The sequence below is a fragment of the Apteryx mantelli genome, chromosome 3 (assembly GCF_036417845.1).
Source record: "Apteryx mantelli isolate bAptMan1 chromosome 3, bAptMan1.hap1, whole genome shotgun sequence".
NCBI lineage: Eukaryota > Metazoa > Chordata > Aves > Apterygiformes > Apterygidae > Apteryx > Apteryx mantelli.
Genome location: NC_089980.1, coordinates 37788969 through 37815627, shown reverse-complemented (window position 1 = coordinate 37815627; position 26659 = coordinate 37788969).

The following is a 26659-nucleotide window of genomic DNA, read 5'->3' as shown; positions in this document are numbered from 1 at the left end:
TGTATAAGGTGAAGTTCCAGTCATACAGAATGTGAATCTGTAGGAGCAGATTGCCATGACATCCTGAAAGCAGAGGGGGGAAAGGAGGATATATGGATACAAAATGTCCAGAGGTACAACACTGCAAAAAGCAAATGGATAACATAAAGCTGTGCTGCAAAGAGGAAAGCAACCCTCTAACTTCTGAAGTATAAAAAAAGGCCTGAAAAGTGTCTGTCTTTGCTCAAAGGATTTTTTTTTTTCTGTTTTTTGTTCCCCTGCATATATACAGCCTTTGAAAATCAGAAATGTTTACTGAGGGAAACTCTGTTACTGAAGCCCAGTGGAATGGTGACATCAGGAGAGGTAAGTGCATATAAATTCAGGAACTGAAGTGGCGTATTCACTAAGAAAAAAGGTGCATTACCAACATCCATCAACTAATATATGGTAACTAACTTGAGGTAAGAACTTAAGGCTCTCCTCTGTGTTAACAGGCCCATGTAGACATTCTGGTAGAACCTAAGGGTAAAAATTGCAAGCTGTTTGAACTCCAGGTTCAGTACCATTACTCTGTTTTAAATTGCTACAAGATACCTTTTTGTCCTAGTAAGGACAAAGCAATTATTTGTGATGTATTTGTGATGTATTGCAAATGTGCTATCTTTTGTTAATGTTATTGGCTATTTAATATTTCAGATAAAATTAAATATTGTGAAAGCTTTAAAATTTAGCTCTTTGCAACTGATCATTTAATCATAATTAAAAGGCATCGAGGGAAACATGAAACATTCAGTTGTTTCAACAATAAAACCAAAGAGGATATTTACCAAATTTTTTAATATTTGTGAGGTAAGAAAGAGGCAGGGACTTTTTTTAATGAAATAGTTTTTGGAAAAAAGTCTTTCCAATTTCTTTTTATCTATGGAATACCCAAAAGGGGGGAAAACTCTGTTTGGAACAAATAAAATTGTGACTCACTTTTAAGGTGTTAATGTGAAGCTAACAAACCATAGCCTTTCGAATGAGTAGTTGGCAATATTGACACTCATCTGTGCTGAGTAGGATGCATAAGCAAAAGTACGGCCTGAAAAATACCCCACCTGTTTTCCGAAAAGTAAGTGTGTGCAGACTGAAGCTACTCAGCGTATTCCTCCTGCCTTCGGCAGTCGCAGCAATGTTATTACTACTACTTTTCTGCTGTCTCATATCTCCCACAGCCATGTGCCAGCTGATAGGGGAGCTGTGACATACCACACCCCCGTGGCCAAGCAAGGGGTCACGTGGGCCAGGCTCATCCAGGCCACTTTAAAGAAACTGATAAGCTCTATCTCATTTAACTTGGCCTTTGGAAGACATTTGTGGAAATTTCTGCAAAGGAGGTGACATCAGTTGTTGTCACAGCTGCTGTGCAAGTCTGCAAGGCTGCATCTGTTCAGTATCTGGCAGCGGTGTGTGTGTGTGTGCAAATAGATATTGTTAATAGATTGCATTTAAATCAAAAAACGGTTTGTATTAAGTAGGCTAGTAGGTTCGATTGCTCAGTATAGGTGCGTTATCATTGAAAATGCATTGAAGAAGTGTGTAAATTTAATAAAACAGCAAGAAGACTGGCTTTGGAGGGCTGATGTTACATTTGAAACAAACCTTCTCCCAGGGGAATTCCAAGTGTTAGCATGTGGGACATACTCCAGCTGCTAGCTGTGCAGACTTAAAATAAACTAGGCAAAATCCCATATTCAAACACTACCAACTCAGGCAAATAGCTATTACAAACTTTTCGTCTGCCTTCTCCCTCCAGTTCAGTCAGAATGACAATAAATGTTTTTGAAAGAGCATTTAAACATTAGTATTTCACACAGTTTTACGTTGCTTCTCTGAAGTGACGTGCTTCTCAATGTGGTTATAAATTTTGCAAAGAGTCTGCTTTTTATAGGTTGAAACACTGTTCTAGCAAGAATGAAATCAGAAAAGGCTTAGAAATGTAAGTAATATTTCTACCCTAGGTGACAATGACATTTTTACCAATACTATTGCTCTCCCAATTTAGGTACTTTTGAAATTGCAGTGTGATTTCACTATGAAAGAATATTCTCCTTATTAAGTTAAATTGAGGGGACTTTTTCTTCTTTTTCTTAAAGAGAAACACATTTCACTTTTTTTTTTTTCAACATACTGAAAAGGAAATAATTCAATGTGTCTGTGAAACACTATAGCAGAATTTCAGGAAAAGATGGCTGGGAGATGCATGATTGTCTGACAACTACAGTAAGAATAACTTTGGGGAGGTCTGAAAAAAAGACTACAATACTATTTGCTTTGTCTTGTGGTTTAAGATTGACTTCAGTTTTTTTTTAGATTTTAATAACCCTCTGACTATAATTTATTTTTAAGGTACTGAGATGCTTGGGAGGGGTGGGAAACAAGCAACTTAATGCAATCTATGCAAATAATGCCTAAATTTTTTTTTAACATTTTCCTATGTGAAACTTCATTCATCAAGACTACACAGTTTTTCTATGATAAAACCTGTTGAGCAACATAGTACACAACATTTAGGAATTTAATACTCTTATTACTGTCAAAGCATGGATATCAAGCTATGCCAGTCAGCTTGAAGAGTGTGCAAGTGACTGACACAACCCACTCTTCTGCTTCTTCTCTTCCTCCTTTAGAGACGCATACACACACACACTTGCACACAAATTCTTGTTCAAACCAACAAGCTTATCCAGAATATATTTATAAGGGTGAACTCTGCCACGCTATGGTTAATCATGTACAGTGCTAGGGATATTTTCTGAAGGTATCCTGAACACTGTGACAGAAGCATTTGTCACTCAAACTATTTATAATTGTAGGAGTTTGGAGGGCAAACAGATGTTTATTTTTTGCATGAAATGGCAGTTCTTTCTTTGTACAGAAAAATTGCCTGTGTCTGTGTGGACATGTCGTGCCGCTCTCGAGCTTCTGTTTTCAGGAATGCCATATTCGTATCCCAGCCACACTGCTGCTCACCTGTTAGTTTTTTCTGTGTAGCAAATGACTTTGCAACTCAATGGTGTCCAGTCTGTTGTCTACTCGACCTCCAAATTCTGTGGACCATTTGAAGTGCAGAGTAACTCCAGGAATGTAAACCTGTTGTCCATGGACTTCAGTTGTCCACATATTATCTCCATTAGAAAAATTTTAAGGGCTTCCAAACTGAAAACAGCTATAAGCCTCTGCTCTACTATTAACCACAAATTTTTATCTTTCAGATGGCGTGCAAAACTATAAGCCCAATCTGTCTTTGAGAAATAAGAAAACGGTTGTTGTGGTTATCATAGTTTAATTTTCTAACCACCTTAAGCAATTGGTTTTGAGGACTTTTTGACTAAACCTACATACAGCTTATCCTTCCCCTCTATTCCTTCTTGTATATATATTGGATTATTCTTAACTCTGTGTTCTTGGGAATCACGGGTGATGTATAGACACTACGCCTTCAGCAGGCACGTGAGGAATGTTATGAGGATAGCAAGCTTCCCATTTCCCTGCTCACTCAGAAGATATATGTGCCAGTATAATGAGAATGAAGGATGAGCTGTTATTCACTGACAGAGACCTTATGGGTCTGTCTGTGTAGAAGAGGTTTTGGAAGTTGATAACCTTTGTGCTTCAGGTTTTGTTTTGAATAGATAGAAGAGGAAAAAATAGTTATTGGTAGATGTAAAATTAGAGGGACAAACTGAAAGGTATTAGACAAATTCTGGCAGTAAAGCTAAAAATCTGAGCTATTTATACAGTTGGGAAGATAGTTTGGGGTATTTTTGTTTTGGGGTTTGGCATCCAGTATTGACATTTATAGAGTTAGGAGGTGGTCTTCCTTAGAATTTCAGTCTCATATTTTTTAGGTCTGTGCAAGACAATGTGCTGTATGAGATCTTTGGTCTGAGCGCTGGCCAAGTCTAACTGGAGGGGCAGCTTTCAAGCTCTGAAACTGAGAAGTCTTTAGATCACTCAGAACCTGTCTGGAGACAAGGCATGTTAAAGTATTTTTTTGCAGTTCAAGAGCAAGATAAATGTCCATAGACAGAATCATTATTACTACTATATAAGTTATTCACTTCAACACCTTTCTCATATCATATCAAGTTAATGACTGTTTTGTGCATCTGGTGTACATCCAGAGCCCCTGTTGTAAAGTCAAGGTTGCACAAGATATCCCAGTTTGCATTAGTAGATGCTATAGCACACTATATTGTTTTGACAAGTATCATAAAGCTATATGAACAGAAACTGTACTTTTAAGGATTTTCCTAAAAGAAACAAAGTAAAGATTAAGCAGTGAACTTTAATTTTCAAATATACCAATTGCTGAAGAACTGAAACTCAATCTAAATGCACTGATACCCTTTTGAGATGAAATTGCTTTTAAAACTTCCCCCCTTCTCCCAACCTCCATATTCTATGTATTAAGTTCTTGGGAACCTAAAAGATAACAGAGTCTGAAATTTTTTGCTTTTATATATCTAAAATTTAGCCATCTTTAAGATAAACCTAAGTATTTTGTCTACTGGAACAACATTAATACCAGAAGAAGTCGCTGTCTTCTCTGGTATTTATCATTTATATATCATTATCACATATCTGCTTTTGTAATAATTTTGGTTGTCTCAGATTTAAATGCTCCAGCAGCTCTATGTTATAAGCTTTTGAGGCTGATTTAAAATTTCACTGTGCATTTTTCTTTTTTAATTGCACTTGGGTGAATTTTTCCCATTTGGAGTGCCCAGGACTTTATTATTTTCGCAGTGCGATAGAGAACTCAAGCCAGGACTTAAGGGCCTAGGTCCTATTCAGGAGTTATCCATGTGCAAAAATGCTTTTTTGAAACATATGGGAAAGAACTGGGTGCTCTTACACACATGCGTGAACGATAAGTGGAAATCACTGGGTTCAATTTTTCAAAAACAAGTACCATGAAAAAAACCCCTTCTGGAATGGCATGAAGCATGCACATTTTATCTTTGAAAGGCATCAACTTAACATTTTTATGCATACCTGCGATATGGTGGTTGGAATGGAATTTGAAAGCAGTCCTTAACAATGTGCTGATCACTGCCTTCATAACCCTGCTGACCGTAATGGAGACAGCCTGCTATTTACCCACGCAGCATTGTGTAGCGACCGGGGGAAGCTAGAGGCATAACTGCATATGTTGGTTAGCACTGGTGGCCAGGCCAGGCCAGAACCCAGCGGCACAGCTAATGGCAGTGGTGGGGAGAGTCTTGCATACTCTGTGCAAAGCTGGAGGCGGCGACCCTTCATGTGCTGGGATCCCCAGGGGCAAGGGAAAGGGCAGACTGAAGGGGAGAGTAAGCAGAGAGACGACCAGCTCCATTCTCACGCCTGGTGGAACGAGAGGAGAAGGAACGGGAAAAAACTGCTCTCCTGGGAGCTCTGTCCTTTCTAGGTGTGGGCCTGTGCCTAAATGATTTCATTCAGCCCTGAACTTGTAATGGAAAAATCTTGCATGATTACAACTTAATATACTGTAGTCTGTATTTATGGCTGAGTTGGCTTGAGTTAACAGTACCTTTAGAGATAGACTGCTTGCAAAATGTGTGCGCTAGCCAAAGCATGCCTTTTATCAAGATGGGTTAGGACTATCCAGTGCTTCCCTACAGGCATGTCACTACCTGTAGCTGAATTTAATAATGTATACATTACCAGATTATTGTAGCGTGGTTTATACTGGCTTTTTTTCTTCAGTCTTTTGAATCTGTTTATTTATTTATTTATCCTACCATCAAGAAGAAAAACCTATGAATACTTGCAAAAGCAGGGTCAGATGGTTGAGACTGGATTGAAAAAGATATTTAGGTTCTTAGGCTGACACCTGAAAAGAGCCCGTGGGCTCAGCTATGCTACGCAGCCAAGCACACTGTAAAGATCCCTGAACTAACACCATGATCGGAAGTTGTGCTAGCACTGTCGTGTTCTCCCTGGGCTAATTAACAGGGGTGCCTCTCAGCATAGCTAATTAGCCCCATTCCTGCAGCATCCTCAGGGGAAGGGCTAATTAGCGTGGGTGCTTTGCTATACAGACAGAGCTATGTTGCCTCTGGGATCTGAGCTCGTATGCCTGCACAGCATTGCAAGGTACCATGTCGATGAGCCAGTTTCCTCAAAGCTACCTCAGGATCTCTAACTGCCTTTTGCTGCGTAGACTTGCCCGGTGAGTTAATGAGACCCCAAAAGTTTATCCAGGGAGAAGGATAGCAACTTGGGATATGGACCAAAGGGTAACATTTTGTGAGACAGATGTTTTTGAGTGACCCCCACCATTCATTTGGATTTACTTTACCTCTGCATCTATTTGTTACCTTTGGATTAAAGACAGTATTAAAAATAAGCACCATCTATGGTGAAACAAAAAATAGGCCTATATTAAGGTTTACAAAGTCTGAACCTGCTTCCTTGCAGCTAGCTAGTTTTCTCTATTACTCTTAGGTTCTCAGCTAAATTTATAGCTACTAAAATGTAGTAATGAACTAATGAACTGAAGCATTTTTAAAGGATATTTCCTCATTGCTGTGGTCAAATAATAATGGTAATGAATGAAACTTTATGATTTTACAGACCCTGCTGTCTCTGATCTTCAAGTGCTTTGCAAGCATGAGTAAGTACAACTTCACATGAGTCCTGTTATGAAGCAATACTGCTATTCCCATATTACAAGTGGTGAATCTGAGATGTAAAGACCTGCCTAAAGTCACTTGCATTTATTATAAAGAACGTCTCCTCTCTGGTTTAACTTATTCTTGCACTGTGCTCCTCAGAATTTTCCTGTACTTACATTTTATTATCAGCACTGTTTAACTCACTGATAAAAGATGATTGCAAATTCAGTTTAGTTGGGCTGATCTGAAAATGTTGCATTGCACTGTACAAGAGCTGCAGAAAGGTGGCTTACTATTCACAAAGGGGCTGTACACTGCAGAGAGCTGATAAACAGAAGATCCACTGTGTCTCTCTTTTGCTTACAGTATCAGCAGCAACAGACTGCACTGATGCCTTCCTTGACAGCTCAGCCTTGCACAAAAAAACAGTGCCATTTGTGGCTGCAAATTCCAGCTTCCCTGCATGGAGTCCTCAAGGGCTCAGCACCTCCCATGAGCTTGGTGAGAAACTCTTCCTGCTGAGTGTAAGAGACCTGTCCAAAACAGCCTAATATGCCTCTTACTCTTGCCTCACTGTATCCTCAGCATTCTAGCAGCCCCACGGATACACAACACAGAGCTATCCAATTTTCTCTCCTTCCCACAAGGAAAGCCTGTGGCTACACCTGCACCATATCTGAACTGATCTTGGGAGTGGTCTGAAGCCTGCAGGGCTCATCATGTCTTTGCTGCACTGAGTTCAGGGTGTCTATGAATTCTCCCTTATTCTGCAAATCATGGTGACTTCCCTTTCTGAAAGACTCCAAAGCATCTTTTCTACCTGTTTTGCTGGCAGGACAGGCCGCATACATGGAAATGAGTTGGTCAGGAGAGGGGAGGCAAAGGCTGCTGAAGTCCTTCTGCAGATACACCCTTCAGTGCACTGATGTGCACAGAGTCACCCCAGAATGCATACTGGCAGGTAAAAAAATATGAATGGTCCCTAAATATCTCCTTAAGTTCCGCCTCAAGGATGAGTCTTTCCTAAAATACAGAGTAGGTGTAGTCTTTACTTCTTCTTGTTGGAAGTGAGCATTTTGTGAGTGACGCTGAGCCTTTGCACTGTTTCTGCAGTGATGCAGGCAGGAGATAGGTCTCTTCCATCCACTTTGTGCATGGTTCCATGTCCACCTGCTGAAGGCAGCAACCCACCAAATCATGCAGCGGCATGAAAGGAGCCCATCTTCCCAACCTTACCACTTTGATTAGTTGTAGTTAGTCATGGTAGGTGAGCGAGACCTTCTAATTAGAGATCTTTACAATACCTCCTCATACAAATGACTTTTGATTTTAACAAATGATCATGTGCAGTGGGAAAACATAGCATTGTTTACATTATGGATCATCCTTCATTGAAATCCAAGAACCATTTTTGCTTGACCTATGTACAGAAGACTCCTGGGCCAAGAAGACCGCATGAGCAAAGCGGAATAAGAGACAATGAGAGATGTGTGTCTCAGCAAGACTTCCACAGAGAAGCCTCAACATGTGTGCAAGGTAAAAAAAGAATAACAGGATGACTTCAGTGTTGGCTTGTGATGGGCAAGGGAGGGCCCTTTTCATCACAGTCTGGCAGAGAAATGTATAGCTTCAGAAGAGGGAGGAAGTTACAGAGCATGACTTCAGAAATATGAATCTTTTTTTAACAAATAATTGAAAGCATAGGGGTTCCTAAAGAAAGTCAGCTTTCCTGATCCCTGTATTTTTAACTCTTTTCCTGCTTGATGGAATGCTGCTATTTGCTTTCACTTTCCTGCTTTACCCAGTCCTCTATGCATTTCTGGAAGAGTGGGAGAAATCAGTGTTACCTTATGTAAAAAGTTATCCAAAAGGCCAAAAATCAACACCAAGACCCACACCAGAAATAGCTGGAAGATACATCAGTTCCAGAGTTCCCAGTGCCATATGATCCCAATCTCAGACATCACTAGGGTAGGGCTACTGGTTTTAAAGGAGAAGGCACTCACATTCTTACTGAACATTATTTTTTCTGAGGCTTGGTTCTAGTAACATTCATCTTGCCTTTCTTGAGAAGTGCATCAAGTCACCTACGCCCCATTTATAGTCAGTGAAGATAAATAAGCATGCCTAGAGGGCAACTCAACCCACCTGTGTTAATTTTTTGTTGGGGGTGGTGGTGGGGAATAAATTGCCCCTAGGAAGTGCCTGTCTACTGCAACTGACCACACAGAGAGGCCAGGCAACTTTCTGGGGCTTTTTTTTTTTTTTTTTTTCGGGTCCATGGCAAATATCTGAGTAATGCAATTCTGCCTATGTTTTTGATTTGGTTGAAACCAGGAAGTATTGGGAAATACCTAAAAAGAGCTGATGCCCTGCTGTTCTGACAGATAGACAGAAAATTTTATTGGTGCTGTCTAGCATATAACTTTTGTTACAATGACACTTGCTCTGAATAAAAAGCAGGTATGCTAGCAGAGATATCTCAGCCTAATGCACCCCAAATGATTCTAGTCGGGGCATATTGCATATCTGTACAATCTCTGTGAGGTGGGCAACTGGATCTTGCTCTTTGCTTCTAGGTCTCTACCTCTTTCGTCAAAGCCAATGGCAAGCTGAGGTGTTCAGCAACCCAGAGTAGTGCAGCATTCTGCTGAGAAGAAAAAAAACTCCATGAAGCTATTTCAATTTTGTGCTTTTCTATAAGGGCTTGCTATTCTGATTTTAGCAAAACTGTCCTTATCATCTGGTGTGTTAGGACAGACCTTACTTTATGTAAAGCCAAATCTAGAGCAGAAATTTCTCTCTCCCTTCCCTCTTTTCAAATGTCTGGTGCCCCACTGAGGAAAAATTAAATACTTAGCAAAATGTGGGGCTTCTGTGTGAAGGAGCACATTTAAACAAGAAGCAAGTTAGCTGAAACTTGAAACTATATTGAAGCATTAGATCTAATGTCCCAGAGTTATTTTCCTGCTGTTCTCTTCATGAACTGATTTATGAATTTACATGTACCTAACAGATTTAACCCTGGCCTGGGATGTATATTTTGGTTCAGACTGCAAATTCTGTCCCTTCTCATGCCCCTCTTTTCCCCCCATGGCACCAGAAAAATTAGGACATGTTTGTAAAGGAGCTGTTTTCTTCCTTGGCCCATAGTGCTGCCTGGATGAGTCATAAACCAAACATTGATAATATCAGCTGGCAGTTATTTAAACCTGAGGTTTCAGGTTGAGGGGTAATAATGAATGCAAACCTAGCTGGTGAGAGACTGTTTGTATGTGTGCACGTGTTAGAGCTTGGAACTTTTTAAGGATTGTTGCCACAAAGCCATATAACGCAAAATTATAAGACAACGTATAGGGAGTCTGTTCTAGGGTGTTTGTCTGTTTTGATGATGTGGAGGTGGTATTTCATAACAGCTTGTTATGAAATACCACCTCCACATCATCAAAACAGATGTGGGTATTATGAAATACCCACTTCTTGGGCTTGAGGATATACCCCTTAAACACTGTAACTCGTCCCTGGGTTCAGCAGAGAGGACACCTATCATTTTGCTTGAGAACAGCACTTGATAACAGAGAGTTGCTGGTCACTTGTGACTTCCTTGTGAATCTTTTTCTGACTTCAGAAGGACTCTACATACAGGCGTAAAGTAAAATATGTTACCTAGAGAGTAAGGTATTGTACAGTAGTTTAAAAAGACATTAGGGTTGCATATGTACCATTAATTAATTAAACTGTGCCTGGGAATATTGCCTTGTGCTGGGACATGGCCGTCGCTGCCAGTGAAACATTAGAGCTTTCCTTGGAGCTGGGGCATCCCAGAGACCGTCCCCAACAGACACATTACACGCAACAATTTCATGTGCTAAGAGAATCTACTAACATACACATGGGCCATTTGCCTGACAGTTGGCCACAGTTCTCAGAAACCTTCACAGACACATTAAATTTGCTAGAATGGTTGTAGTCTAAGAGACAGTCCCATCTTTTCAACGTAACAATATCAGCTATGAAGGTGTCAGAAAAGTTTTAATTTAGAAAATGTCCTGCTTGTTCTGTTAGGGGAAAAAATGGTTGGTTGCCCTGCTAGCACAGATTTTCTTGCTGTAGACTGGCAGGTGTCTTGAGATCTTCTGGCACCTAATGCTTTTCCACAGCTTCTCTGCTGTACTGCTGAAAGAACTGTGTTGCTATTGATGATTTATCTCTTTGTCATGTTACTGATAATGACTGATATAGACTCCTAAGTGAGAAAGCTCTCTCTCAGCCCTTTATTGAAGTAATGAAACATTAGTGAATATATGAAATAAGCCAGCGGCAGACAGGAGCCCTCTTAATCCTTGTCCTTTGCTATAATGGAGACAAGAATTTGAATGGTCTCTGAAATACATCCTTACTCTTCCTCTTTTTACCTGTAGGGCAAATTATGTGTTTCTGTTTCCAGGAAACCCTCAGGGAGTTTATGCATACGTATTTTGTCCAGGGAAATCTGAGAGAATATAACCTAAATTATATTAAAATAGGTAGCAAGACTGATTAGTTTAAATATTGAAATAGTTTACTCTGACATGTACTTTCTGGTGTGTGTATTTTTTCTAGAAAATCAATCCATAATATTGATGTTAACAGCACTCCTACTTTGGACAAGAAAAAGAACAGAGACTTGATATGAAGTGAGGTTCTGCTTAGACAGACAACTAGTGTATGACTGCATTCATGTCATCCTTTTATAATGATTTTTTACTCTTTTTGTTTATTTGGGCATGAGAGTTTTTTTTTTTTTTTTTTTTTTTTTTAGTTTTGGAAATAGCTTTGGTCAGAAGTATGGTCTAATATTGAAAAGAATGGCTGGGTCTTATACCTGGAGACCTTCTCCTGGGTTCATGATTTGTTGGTCTGTCACTTGACAGAATTTCTTTAAATGTGTTAGTTATATTGCACTGCGTTATACATTTGTTCAGGAAGAGAGAGACTTTTATCACATCAAAATGTATTATTTTTAGGCTGAATCTTTACTGGGGATATTAAATTACTTAAAATCCTGGAAACATTTGTGAACATGGCATATATGCACATTAAAACATCCTTGAACAATTTACAAATAGTTTCATTAGTGTTTAGAACAGCTTACCTTCAGCAGATTTCATAGCTAGTCAAAACGTTAGCATTTGAAACAGAGCTAGGTAAGTGCCAAAGTGGACACAGGAATTAATTTAGATCACCTAATCTCCCTTTTTGTGCTCACAGTTCATCAGAGGGCTCGTGAAAGCTTCATAATTCCCAGGAATAGGGAATTCCTAGAAAAAGCTGCAGATGAGTATTAGAAATTGTAGGACAAAACTTAAATTTCAGCATGTCTTGCTCATACAGGTCCAGTTCAGCTGATTCAGTTACAAACCGTTCATTCCTGTTGTGTAAGCATGACCCAACTGAGATATGAAAGTGGAGTTATTTTTCTGAAACCCCATCCCACTGTATCTCACAGCTGTGTCTTTTTATCTTCCAGTGTGGTTTTGGACAACCATAAATAGAAACCATACAGATCTCCATCTCTAGTTGCTATAACCTAGCAAATAAGTTTGTAAAGTGGTGCAGAGCCCTGTGTGCAGCTGAATCTTGTGAGTTCCTCTGTATTATCTACTTTCAAGTGTTTTTCCAGAAACTGATTCTGATAGTGTCACCTTGCAGAAAAAAGCCAGCATATTTGAAAGCAGAGAGGAAAAGTATCTCATGAAAATTCATTGCATCTTCTTTGAAAATGAAGTACTTTGGGTTTTTTAATACTTGTGAGTCAAACCACTCCCCAAAGACTTCATAAAACTTTGCAGTCCTCAGTTTGCCTAATGATAGATGAATGGGCGATACACTTTAATGACCTGGAGGTTATCAAAGTTACTTATCCAAATAATGACCAATTGGCTGAGTTCTGTTAGGTGAAATAAATGATAAATAATAAATGAATAAATAATAAATGATAAATAATGTTTAACCCCGGTGTTTTGAACAAGTTAAATTATGCATTTGTCCCCCTGCAGCATCAAATAGTTATGCTGTAACCTTGGCTTCCTCTTCCAAAGTGTTTTGTTCTGTTTTTGTGTACTGTTCAATTGGTAGGGAAAGGTAGGAAAGGAATGTTTTATATACCCCATTTTTACTTCATAGGAGTGAAGGTTATGTATAAAGTTAGTTTCAGTCTTTTCTATAAGACTGTGGCAGAAGCAAAAAGTATCAGCAATGTATTCATACTGGATTTCGGTGATGCTGTGTAAATGGATAAAAAACCATTTGCCCAAATAAAAAATAATGAATATAAAACCATTTGCCCAAATCTGGGAGTTTTGTAAAAATTTAGTAACAGTTTTCCATTCATGTACAGCCCTACATTCAAACACAGGAAAAAGAAGAGAAGGGGCTCAGGAGACAGTGAGAGAGTTCACTGGTTATGTCTAGCTTGACAGATACTACATGTTCTTGTAAGCCTGATTTCTAAACCAAAGGAGGCTACAGACATTCGGATAAACAATTGATGATATCTAAAGTTTCATTAATCCCTGTTTTTGTGTCTCTGATGCAACTACCTTTGCATGCTCTTCTAAAGCACTTCTATGGTCTCCTTTATATGACCTACTTCTACAGAAATACCCTTAAGAAGTGAGTCAGTAAAGTATTTATCAAAAAAACCTAAATAGCCACCATCTCATGATGTGTAAATACTATTGCTTAATGTCTGTGCAATGTTACTGATGAGACCCTGCTATATTTCACTACTTCAAACCCTTTTCTTGGCCTTCTATTGCATCTCCTTGGGAATCAGATTATGAAACCTTCCTAGCAAGCTCCACATGTGAATTCTCTGTGCAGTCAGTAAGTAATCAATGGTGACACTACCTTAAGCAAACCTTCCAAATTTTTTAGTGTTTTCTCATCATATTTGGTAATAGATTTTTCAATTGCTTTCTCCTGCAAGTAAGACACTGTCATTTCTTGCATTTACTACTACATTTCAGAAATCGCACAGAGCTTGGATCTGTTCACTAGCAAATAATTGCTGCAAGGACTGCTCTGTTTCGTTATTCCAGTCCTTGGACAGGAAGAGTCCTTCTGTGTGGCTTTGAGCCTCGTAAGTCACTTTTGTTTTTCATTGAAGTCTACTCCTGGAAAGCTTTCCGTTTGTTCCCCTGCTCTGGCTAGCAGGGATTCTAAAACAGAGTGCAGCTGTTCATATGTTTAAATGGGCAAGAATGCTTCATTTTGAATAAAATTAAATCCTCTCAAAGACTGCTCCTTCTCTGCCTAGCCAATGTCTTATATAAGCAATAAACTTCCCCCAGAAATTACTTCAACCTTGATGGTAGGGTTGTTGTGATAATGTGGGACGAGATTAGCAGCAGTCTCTGGACAGGATCTCGCTGGCCCTAGTGGGACCAGCTCCTTTTTTCCTTTGGGTGGGGGCAGGAAGGGGAAGGAAAGGGCAAGGGATCAAGGAGAAAGCAGGAGGAGTTGAGTAGCATATAGCAGAACTGAGCTTGGCTCAGTAGCAGAAATGTGAACCTGAAGTCATATAATTCTCCTAAGCACTCTGTCAATGTTGTTTACGCTTGTGGGAGTTCAAGTATGTGAGTAGTATCCATTCCATACAAAGGACTGGACTACATTTGGTATAACAGTTAAAGTATCATGGGAAGTGTAGCTTGCTCAACAAGTGCTAAAAGTACTCTGAAAGTGAGCAGTAAGGGGGACATGGATGATGTGGATGAAAACTGATCTGGTTATTGATTGGGGCAGATCTATTGGGACACCAATAAACCAGAATGCTGCATAAAACAGTGAATGCTGCCAAACAAACAAGAGAGAGTACAGTTTTAATAACAGAATACAACTTCATTGTGTTTAACAGATGTCTGCTATAGTATTTATCCTACCACCTGCAAGATTTGCCACCAAGGTAAAATCTGAGAAGAGATGAAAGGATGGTGCCAGTAAGTGCTCTTTTTAGGAAAGTAAGGCTAATACTGATTTATTTATCTCTATGTAATGTAGTGTCCAAAATGTATTGGATATCTTTTAAGAAGATCTGAGACAAAAGAACAAATCCAACCTTTGAGCCTGAGAGATTAAAATGTTGTTGTTTATGACCTCTTTTGGCTCCTCAGTGCATATGCTATACCAGTACGCCAGGATTTGACCAAATCCCATTCATGTTAGTGGGATGACTTTTGTTGACTTGAGTGAGGTTTGGATGAGAGTGTATCTCATCCTGTACTCTCATAACATCTTTTTAACGTTAGTTTTTGAAGTTAGCTTCAGTAGGATTGCTTGACAAATGACAGGAATCTAGGCCTTATCCACCAATTTTTAAACATTCAGGTGTCAACACTGAATTTTCACCATTGTTTCTATCCTCTCATATCATCTAGAGAAATGATGAGTGACTATCATATGCCTCATCTGTAAGTGCTATTTGACCGTATCAGAGATATTACAGGTCAGAAGCAGTCTGATTAAAATATTCAGCAGGCCATGTTTGCCTGAAGATGCATTAAGAGACTTATCTAGAAAAAAAGAAGTTACTATAATGAGTAAAATATTTTTTCTCCTTAAATGTTGCTCAGAACATTTTCTAAATTATCCATTTCATGTCTTTGCACAATTCAGGAATTTTAAAGAAATTTCTTGGATATTTTGCCTTACAGCAAATCCTATAGTATTGCCAAATGAATTCCAAATAAATCTCTCTTTTTTTCTAAATTTCTTTGTGTATTAAGATGATAGCTAGCAAACAATGATCCAGATCATTGCTTCAACCTGATTTACAGTTTGTGTTCTTGCTAGTTTACCTCAAAGAGACAAGTTGGTATGAAACTAAAACTGTAGCAAAACCACTTAACCTAGATGCAAAATATTGGCCTTTGAAAAACTGTGAATTTGTCAATAACTAAGTCTGTATCATTTTTCAGGCCTCACAATCTCTGAAAGGCCACCTAAATTTATAAAGAGCCCTGAGTTATTTCAAGATATTTACGCAAATGCAGCTAAACTTGCATTGCCTAGGTTCAGTGCAACAAACCTAGAGCGTTTAGTCACAATTTCAGACTTCTGCAGTTCATCAGCAAGCCAAGGCTTTCGGTCATGTGTCCTGAGAGTGTGCGATGACTGATTAGGTAATATTTGTACAACTCTATGGGGGGGGGGAAAAAAGTTTGCATACAGAACTATGTAAATATTAGGTATTATGCTCATTAATTAAGTTTTCCTAACTGAAGTAATCTTTTAAATTGTTAAATTCACTGTAAAAGGGGTTTTGCAGGTATTCCTGATGTACTCATGGGGGGTCCCTTCTTCACCAGTGTCTGAGGGCGTAGTGCCTGGGGTCGGCCCAGCGGTCCCTGTGCTGCGCTCTGCCGCCCAGCATGCGTGGGTCCGATGAGATTTTCCCCAAGTGGCACAGCCCGTGGAGGCAGAGGGTTTTCCAGTCCTTGTATGGATGCTTTGGCCCATCCTTCTTCCCTCCTAACGAGCTGAGTGGAGCTTGCCCTGCGGTTAATTGGGGCACCATTAATGGTCGACGGGAGAGGCTGCCATTTCGTGCAGCCCCTGCGAGGTTTGCAAAATGGCGGCGCGTTCAGGCCGGTTGTGCCTTGTGCGTGTGGAGAGGGGCGGTTTCCCCAGCCAGCGGATGGAAAGAGGGAGGGAAAGTTGGGGAACTAATGGAAGGGAAAAGGCCAGAAGGAAGGCTTCGGTGTAGGGGTTGGGGGGGGGTACACCCCAGTTTGGGCCGTGGGTGTGTGGAGCATGGCACCCTGGCTGGTGAGGCTGTGACGCTGCAGGTCCCAGCATCCCACACCAGACCTCACGCTTCAGGCCCCGGGTGCCTGTCGTCGGCCGCGCTTCGCGTTTCTCCTTGGCGCCCCACTTCTTGCCTTTGGGCTGCTGGTTGCTGGAAGGCTCCCTGACAAAGTCGGCCTTCATCTTGCCACACAGCTGGCACTGCTTCCTCCCGGGGCTGCTGGTGGCTTTCCAGAGAGTGACACCTGCTGCCAGTGTCACTGTTGCGCTGTCCTTCCTCCAGGGCTGGCTTCCTCAGAAAGGCAGCACCGCACCGTTTGCAGCCATTGTGCCTGCCTCTTTAAACAAGATATTTCTGTGCTGTGTGAATAGGTTTAATTTGGGTGGTGAATGTTTACAGATTAAACCCTCTACTTAATAATGCTTTTGTGGCAGCTGTTTTGTCCAGCTATCATCATGATGTAAATGTTTTCACCCAAAGATCCTTGGATACTTACTAAATGCTACACTTTCTAATGTGTTTGCTAATTGCTACGGTTATTTGCCTGAGAAACGGAATGAATCCATAATGTATATTTTTTTTCCACTCTACTTCTGTTTCAGGGTAATGCTTAATCCATTACCCTGAAACAGCTTTTTCATTCTATTCACTGTAATAAATTACTAAACTGAAAGAAATGGAACTAAGCTCCTTTAGCTTAAATTCGCCGAGCTTTTGTTTTGAGGTTGAACAGTGAATCTTAGAAAGCTTGTTTTTCATTTGTCCTGAAACCTTGCCCCTCCTGCCTCCCCCTTTTCATGTCAATAAAAGGTAACCAGAGACATCTGGGGGCTCTCTTTCTATGTCCTCTGAATGAAAGTGTCTTCTGAATGCCTCTTTCATGTACCTGCAAAGACCCCGCTCTGCTAACTGTACAGCAGAGGCTCTCAAAGGTTGAATAGGTTTTCATTGCCCGCATTTCTGGTCTGAAGCAGACTGAGAGAAATGAGTGTTAAGTAAACGCAGCGGCAGCCGCGCTAACGTCAGCATTCCCAGCCATGGCATGCTCCTGCCTGCAGCATAACTTCAGATTGTGACACCTCAGGCAAAGGCTGCTAGCTTAATGCACATCCAGCTGTCAGGGGGGTTATTTTTTATGTGTTAACAGTTGAAAAGGAGACGGATGCAAGGCAAAGCAAAGAGTAGAGAGTCTAATTTTTATTAGGCTGTTTATTCTTTCTCTAACAAGTATGTGGTGCCTTATTGGTGCTGAACAGGAATTTAATACAGTGATAAAGTAAAACTGGAAACTTACCAAATCTGTTTTCAGCTGCCTTTGTTCTGTACCTCCAAGCATCTGCAGAAAACATATTCAACAGCACTCAGACATTTGTGTGAAATTATACGTGATCTTATTCAGCACCTTCTGCAGAGAACTGATCACCCTGCAGCTGACTGAAGTCAATAGAAAATGAAGGTGTCCGTCTGTCTGTTCATACCAGGCCTTTTGCTTGTGAAGTCAGAGTTTGTAGGCTTTTGAATGAAAACAGAGGTTTATTTTCAGCTTTCTGTCACAAGCATTTTACAAATGTGCTGTTGTGGTTTAAAGATCAAGACTTAGGAAGAACCGATATTTGATAAAAAGAGATTTTTGGATGCTGGTCTTTTTATTAGTCAGAGCAAACAAACTCAAACATCTTAAATGCCCAGCTTATAGTGGAGGTTACAGGCCTGTGCATTCATAACTTGCTAATAGAAACGTCAGAGTATTGTATGTTGCAGGCAAAAGAACCTGAACTGCATGAATTAGGGCTTTGTTTCCCCAAACACCTAGGCATTGTGTAGACAGGAATGTTTCCCCCTTCCTTCTACCAATATAACCCTATTCCTTACCACATGTAGGCAGTCTTATATCAGTACAAGACCTTCTCAAGTAAAGACAGTTTTATTCAGGAATGAGAATGTGCACTCAAGGAGTTACCAGGCTGTAAATACAGTTTAGGTTATGCAGATTCTCCCACCTCCCCTTGCTTTCTTCCAGTTGCTGTTCTACTAGCTGAAGAGGCTGCTCTTGTCCCCAGGTGCTTGTTAGAGATCCTTTTCTGGGTGGTACTAGCCCCTTAGCTCTGCCGTGGGTTTAACTTAGACAATATTCCCTTTCCTGCTTCACTTAGTCTGAGCGCAGGAGGCTGTAGCTGCATTGAGGGTTTCTTGAAATATCTTAGTTAAGGTACCTAAATGGATGTACTAACAATGGCTAGAATAGTACTATGGTGATGTTAGTGTTGACTTCCCTGCCTAATATGCGTGATCTTGGGGGAAAAATATAAAATATCCAGAGGTAAAACGTTTGTGGCTGATCACCAGTGTAGATCTAGCTGTAGAAATGAGACTGGAAAGGGTCACTTAGATGTTACATAGTCATACATTGCCTGTGTTGCAGGGAGCCAGCGTTCTCCAGCAGTCCTGTGCTGTCCAGGGCCTGTGACAGATAGAGGAGTTGTTGTGAAAGATCCTGCAGTGGAGATGAGCACGTGAGGGCTGGCTGGAGGAGGGTGCAGGCACAGTGCAAACAGCCTCACCCTCACTGGGCCAGCGCATCTCTGTTGTGCCCTACAGCACCACTGCTCCTGTGATTGAGGGTCCATGATGATGGGCTTTTGGATGCTCAGAAACATGAGCTAGAGGAGCTCACGCTATTAATTTTCAGCTACGAGTTCCCACAGCAGCTTGAGTCAGGTTTTCCAAAATGTGTGTGTAGAGCTGCCAGTCTTCAACTGTTGCTCCCAGAGGAAAATTTAAATGACTGGTGACACAGGATGCTTCAACTTTTTGGAAATTGGATGTAAAACACCTTCAAAAGGGCAGAATCTCAGATTACATTTGGAATCAGGCCAAATGCACCTCAGATTTAAGGCAACAGAGTCACAAGTTCTTGAAAATGAAGTCTCTTTCCTGGTCTCTTTCTCGTCTTTTTTATTGTTGCAAGTACATGCTACCCCTGTCCTTAGGATTTTTTTTTAGTCCTAATTGGTGGTGCTATTTTATTTCAATAGTAATTATTTTCAGGAGTTCTGTATGTAGCTGTTTGTCAGCTTATTGAAATAAACTGCCATGTGTGCACCCTGATCAAAGAAAAAAGCATGAAATCCCACATGTTGCACTGTTGAGAGCATCAACAATAAATCTAACCTTTCACCCTTGACTTTCTTTTAACCCTAATTTTGAAAGACAGTAGCAAACAGTTCAGCTAACTTCTTAAGTGAAAGAATATTCAAAGTAGCCTGATTGTAATGCAATGTTCCTTTTCAAGTGAATGGAACATCTCAGAGTAATGCATACAAATACAGAGGCTGGATAAGTTCATTACTTTGGAGTTTCTGGTGTAGTGACAGTAGTGAAATGGTTAAAATGTTGGCTTTAAAGTGGTCACAATTAGGCTTCAAAGTTAACACCCCACCCCACTGAGATGAATGGGAGCAGTTGACATTTCTTGGTGCTATTGTTTCAGTCTGGCTTGCTACAGATTCTAAAATAAGACAACAGTACATCTGTTTACATTCTGCTTCCGCAAAGCCAGATGGGCTAGAAACTTCATTGTTTTTTAAGTGGAAGCTTAGATTCTGGAGAATACAGCAATATCCACGGGGTATCTGTAGGAAGAAGAGCTGAAAGCTTTCCTAATCACTGACATATCCCCCTTCCCTCTAACCTTCTATTGTCCCAGGACAAGTTTGCAAACCACTGGGGGGAAAAATAGTCATGTATATTTGAAATATTTTTGATGACATGCACACAATAACTTCACAGTGACTCCCTAATGTGCGCATTTGCATGAATGGGTGGGTTTTTTTCCCCAGATTTTTCTCTTTCAGTAAGTAGTGCCTTAAATGAAGGTAAAGGTCCTAGTTTCCCTAAACTTGGTAGCTCCTCTAGCCTTCTGCTAACTTAATAACTTCTCTAGTTTCCAGAGAAGCCAAAATTTCACTGAGGAGCTTTTGAGACCAGGTGTTACTTTCTTTGTTCACATAAGTAGGATCATTTAATTTACCTCTGAGAGAAATATAAGAAGAAATAAGAAGATTTTTGAACGATATGTTTTGAATTTCTGTGATACTTAAATGGGGCAGCTACATTAACTTCAGTAACATCTTAGGAGCTGGAATGGATTAATAAAGGTGCAAGCAGGGCCAGAATTTGTAGCAGATGGTCTCTATTACCCCACGCTTCAGTTCATGTGAGAAGTACACAGTGTCCTCTCTGACTTTTGTTAAGGGGTCTGCACAGTGGCAAACTGCCCTCTCTAGCAGCCAGAACCCTATGAGAGCTTCTCTGATAAAGGTGGCCCATTAGATATGCTTAGTCTGTGGATTGAAACCAGCTGTGAATCTGTCGGAAAGATTTTCCTCATTTTGCTTTCATCAGGGTGGAAAGTTTGTTGCTTTTTCTGCATATATGTAATTTGGGCTTCATTGCTCTAACTTTGCAAATAAATCCTAGAGTCTGCCAGTGATAAGGGCTCTCATGCATGCAGGCCCCTTTTGTATGGTGCCACCCAGAGACTCTGCCTGCCTTTTGCCCATGGGCAACACAGCTTGTGCTTCGGAAGTGACATCGTGGGCTCTTCCAACTAGTTTCTCCCAAATTTCAACCCCTGGTGAATCGTATCATGAAGGCAAGTCTACCATCTGTGGTTTGGGCTTGTGCAGCTCCCTGCCTGTTGTACAGGAAGGTGTAAAATTTCCATTTGTATGAGGAGCAAGCATATAAAGGAACAAATTTTCATAATGCATGTTCCACTGGCACATCAAACGAGAAATCTGTTTTTCTCTGTTGTCTGTGGTGGAGGACTGTGCTGCCTGCAAGTGCAGTGGAACAGGGTTGACTGAAAGGAAGGGCTGTTCCATTGCTATAGTCATGATAATTTGGAGTGGTGGTAGAGGGAAGGACGCTCCTTATAGCTGTCTATAGGTCTATGTCTGCTCACTTAGTTTTCCCTAGCATAAAATGCATGGCCAGAGCATGTCCAGCTTGTCTCCTGCCCAGCTTCAAGCAGCATTTTTGTCAGAGAATAAATTAAAACAGTGCTGAGCCTAGACAGGCCTCCAGATTGTTTGAGACCACTGTGGGCTTTATGATAGCTGAAGCTGACTCCCCTCTTGTCCATCTTTTCAAGTTCCTGTGGGGGAGTGCAGCAATCTGATTTGTATGAAGAGAATACATGAGAAAACCCAAGAGGAGTATTTATTCTGAAAGCTTCTCTCATGGTCTGTTTAATCTTGCTATTTAAAAACGTTGCTTGACAACTAAAATAATGTTAAAACATACTGGAAAAAAGCTATTACAGTGTGACAGAACTCCTACAGTGTGCAGCAAGACTTGATACAATAGCAGGAGGAAGGGCATGTTATTTAAGCAAATAGAGAGTTAGAGAACAGGATCAAATATGCATTTGTTGTATTTGTTTACACTTTCTATTTCCCTAGTCCATTTCTGACTGTGGATCTCAAAGTATTATGTAGACATGAATTGTATCTAACATGTCTTGCTGAAGAAAGTAGACGTCCTGTTGCACCTTTAAAATATAGGTAAAATGACTTCTGCAAGGTAGGTCAGTGTCAGAACTTGGAAGAGAAACTAGGAGACCTGTTGGCCAGTTCCCTGCATTAACTAACAAACTGAACTGCTTCCCTGTGTTACAACTGGGTTGTGATACACTTTTCAGAAGCCTAAACTTTTTCTATTCTACCCTAACACAGAGGGTTTTCTGAATACACCTGAAGAAAATATTATAGCTTCTCTACTGCTAGTGCCATAACATTCCTTTTGCCTCATATTCAAGGTGATTTTGATAATAGAATTGTCTTTTAGACAATATTAAACACGGGGTGTTCAGGATCTAGCTGGGACGGGGCAGGGATCTGCCATCAAGATTACATCATAATGTAACTTCTGAAAAATTATGGTGTATGAGAAAAGAAAAAAAAAGAATTTTCTTTTAACTTTTTAATATTGTGCTGTTTGTTTTTTGGGAGAAGAAAATGGAAGATTCCATTTTGGGAATATGTAGTTTTGAGACAGTTCTGCATTTAGTTGCATTTTTCTTTTGTGGTGTCTTTCCTTAGTCGATTTGTAGTTTAGGTAGTCTGAGCCTGCTTGCTAACTGGTATTTCCCACTAAGTAGTGGAATCCTACTTCTCTCTGAGAAGGTAGGTACGTTGTGGCAGTCATTATCCCATAGAAGAGGATGAGGGATGCAGAGGGTCACTCCTATAACTCTGAGAACTGCCCTGCAATAGAAAAGGCAGTCCAGCAAATTAAAATAAACATTTCAGTTAATGAATATGAAAAAATGGAACTTCTTCCCAAAATACTCTCAAAGTTTTATTTCTTATTGGAAATTATTTGTAAAAAAATAGTTCTGAAGATATGTTGATATTTACTTATTCATCCCAGTTTAAGAAAAAATTGTTGAAATACCAGAATATTCTTTAGGATGAAATTTCTTGTGTTTTTCAACTTATTATGATAATGATGTACAATTTTTTTTAAAATTTTTCTTTCTTTTTTCCAGCCTAGACAATGAAAATAGATCAATCTAACAGCTTTTACATTGTGGTCTGTGGACCAGAGCTGGCTTGTAAAACTTATTCTTTCAGTAGTTTTATTGTTCAAGTGTTGATGCTTCCTGTTACTGCTAGCCATGCTTTTAGATTTTGTGAACGAGTATGCTTAAAGAAAAGACGAATACTACTAATTGAGTATATGCCTTTTGTACAGCTTTACAGAGGTAGCAAATCCTCTGAGGGATGGAGTCAACTGTAAAATGACAGAAATGACAGTGGTCAGTGAAAGAAATCTGGGACTTCTACACTTCAGGCATTCAGTAAGGAAGATGAAACAAACAGCACAGGTAAAACATAACAGAACATTAGCTCTGATTACACATATTTTAAACTTTATGGCATAGAAACTGTTATTTGGTTTGCTGCTTGAGCAACAGAAAGTCATTGGAGTTCTAGTTCATGACAAGGACTAATAGAGCAAGTAATGAACAATTATGATTTAAATAGGTAAATGAGAGCTACATGATCTTAGCTGCTGCAACATACTAAGTTTTGTTTCCATATTGCTTGTCATGGTTTTACTGTTCTGCCTCATTTTTGTGTAGTGTGAAGGTTGTAGTGTACGTGACTAGATTCACTCCCTCCTGGGACATAGGCCAAGATTTTCAAAGTGATTGTTTATTTTGAGTGTCTCCATTTTTTAAGGGTCCAAAATTGAGACATTTCAGAGAAGAGATTTTAAAGAAGTACAGAGTGTGAAACCTCTAGAAATCAATTGTCTGTGTGGTGTGTCAGTACAGCAAGGAAAAATAAATTAAGAAAAAAAGGATGCAACCAAAATCAATGTTCACTCTTCATAATTTTAGTGTCTAGCCTCTGTTTTGTTGAGTTGAACTGAGGCCAGCAGGTTTGGGTACTGCTCTGTTGGAAGCTGTTCCAATAGAGAACACATTCCCTGCTATAATCCAGCATACAATGAAGCCAAGCTAAGCAATGTGATAGCACCTTGATTCTGCACTTCTCTTCAATAACTTCCTAATTACTCTAGGGCTTTATCTAAGACTTGGATGTGATCTTCTGTTAAGATAGTGGTGAGATCACTGCTGACTCTTTCATAGGGAAAATCTAACTAATATATACAGATTATATATTATAATACATATAAATATATAACCTATGTATTGTCCATTGTGTAGATGAATCTGGCCAATGCAGGGGTAACAAGAGGACAGACTCTTTAAAAAGTAAACCACAGCATGGACATGGCTGCTGCCAGCATAGTTGGCTTAGAGCTAACTTTTCCCTCAAAATCTCTCTTGCTAATACAGAACAATACAGTTTGGGTTGCAGAAGAAAGTTCATTTAAAAGAAATACTGATGTTGAATAAAACAGTCTTGGAAGCATTTCTATAGGTTTTAGCTTTTTCGAATGCCTATTTTTAGGACTAGATGTCAGCTGACATGGCTCCTTCAAAAACCCACTTTGGATTCAAGGAAAGAAAATAATGAAGCATAAGTTGTGAAGACTTAATTGTTAAAAGTGCAACAATAGCTTAAAGACAGGCTGCACAGCCTGCTCTCACAGCTGGAGGAAGAGATACTTTATTAATAGTTGCAAGGAATGGGTGGATAGGGCCTGAAAGAGGCAGTAGGGGATATAAAAAGAAGCCTTGTAACATGAAAGCATTGCCAAAACCCCTTAGTGAACAATTTCTGAAAGCACCTGCATCCCATAGGCGTCAAGATAATACAGTGATGAACATGATATAAGAGCCTTTGACAGATTCGCCTCACTAAAAGTTAGGACGCGCTGCTGTTGCACTCCAAGTCTGCAGTCATAGATAGTTTGGAGGACTGGAGATGAGCACATGTTCCTAACAGTTGTCCTGGCTTGCTGTTCAACAGCCTGTGTTTTCAGACCTCTATATTTCTGGCCACTAAGCCAGAGATGATGGTTGCAGTGACTGGAGAAGTTATTTGCTGAATAATCGCTACACTTCAGTGTTGTATGGTCCGATATATCCCCCAAACATCCTTGCTCCTGGTAGGCAAGCCATTCTGCTGGTATGACCTGAGACAAAACACTCTAAATACTTGTTACCTCAGGGAGGTGTCAGGGAGGACCCCTCTCTACAGAGATTTTATGTAATTGTAGCTCTCCCCGCCTGGCAAATTTATGCCCACCTGCATGTTTTTCTGTGGCCAGGTGCTGACTGCATGGGAGATAAGGAGATTACAACTACCCTGTTGCTGCAACACAGCAGCGAGGCCTCTGTGCTCCCAGTTCACCTGGGTGCTCTCACTGCAGTGTCCCATATTAGACTGTTGCGGGTTGTTTGTGACAGATCCAGGCTACCACGGTTATCAAGTTATTCCTTAAAAGAAATCCATAGATAACTGCCTCTGCCAACCCAAAAGTTTCTTCCAAAAGTTGGAAGAGTTTTGGGAATAGCAGAAGGGCTCAAATGCTAGTGAAGTTTTGATTTCATTTGAAAGCATATATCCATAAAATCGCTTTAGCACAGAGTCCCCTTTTCAGGCGGTGCTGACTCTCTGTGTGAGATCGGACATTGTTATCCACTCTTTAGAAAATGAGGGCTCTGGGGGGGGAGGGGGGGAGAGGAAATATAAGCAAAAATCTGAGCCTGATTTTTACCATAGTACAGATTTAATCCAAGTTGCCAGTGCCAATCATAATCCCTCCTTTCAAGTTTGTCCTTTCCATGGGGGTCAATGACAGCTCAATCCCTGATGCATCAAATCCAGAAACTTGCTGAGACTGTCAGTATCCCTGGCAGCATCACACAGTGCAGATCATACTTATTTTGACTGTGGGACATGGCAATGTATTCTCAGGGCCTGTCTTTACTGTGGACATGGTATTGATGTAGCTTCCCTCCTCCACTACTGCAGCCATCTATTGTAGATGCACTACACTGATAAAAAGTGTTGTCTTCACCTTAGTTTAAACCATGTTATCAGTTTTGTTTGTTTTGCTTTTCCTAGGAAGAATGTTTTCCTTTTTCACCAGTGATCTTAGCCAGCCTCACTGGAATTGATGGAAATCTCTGCTCCTACTACTCTGTGCTAAGTGGAGTGTCCTTTTAAATTTTTTTTCCTTGCTGTATACTGGGCAAAGCATGCATGCCCTTTCGTAGCTACCATTCATTTGCAAGGGGAATTGTCAAAGCAAGTATTTCTTTGCAGCTTTTCCTGCTTTAGATTTTTTCCTCCCTGTCCTTGTAGCACCATCACTGGGATCAGCAGAGAAAGTGTGAGGATAGACATGCTGCCATGATGTTTAGATCTGCTGTGGGCAGTATAAACAGTTGGCTAGTTAGAAGACCAGCCCTCCATTCATGTTGCTATTTCTGTGGTTTTAAGTGAAGAGAAATGTGAAGGTAGATGCTGCCTGTGACATTGCTGAGAACTGGTGTTGCTAAGACAAGAGAAGAATTTCATTCCCTGGAGCTGTATGGGGTTTTGTCCCTTTCATTTGTGCCTCTTAACTTTTCCTTTACCATGTAAGAGAAAAGTTTAAGGGGAGTACCCTTTTACAGACTGTGTAGGAACTTGTCCAGTCTAGTCATAAAAAGAGGTGATTGCAACTGCATTCATTAATAATTTCCAGATTTAGAATTCATTATTGTGCCTTTGTAGAATGTGATCAGGAAGAA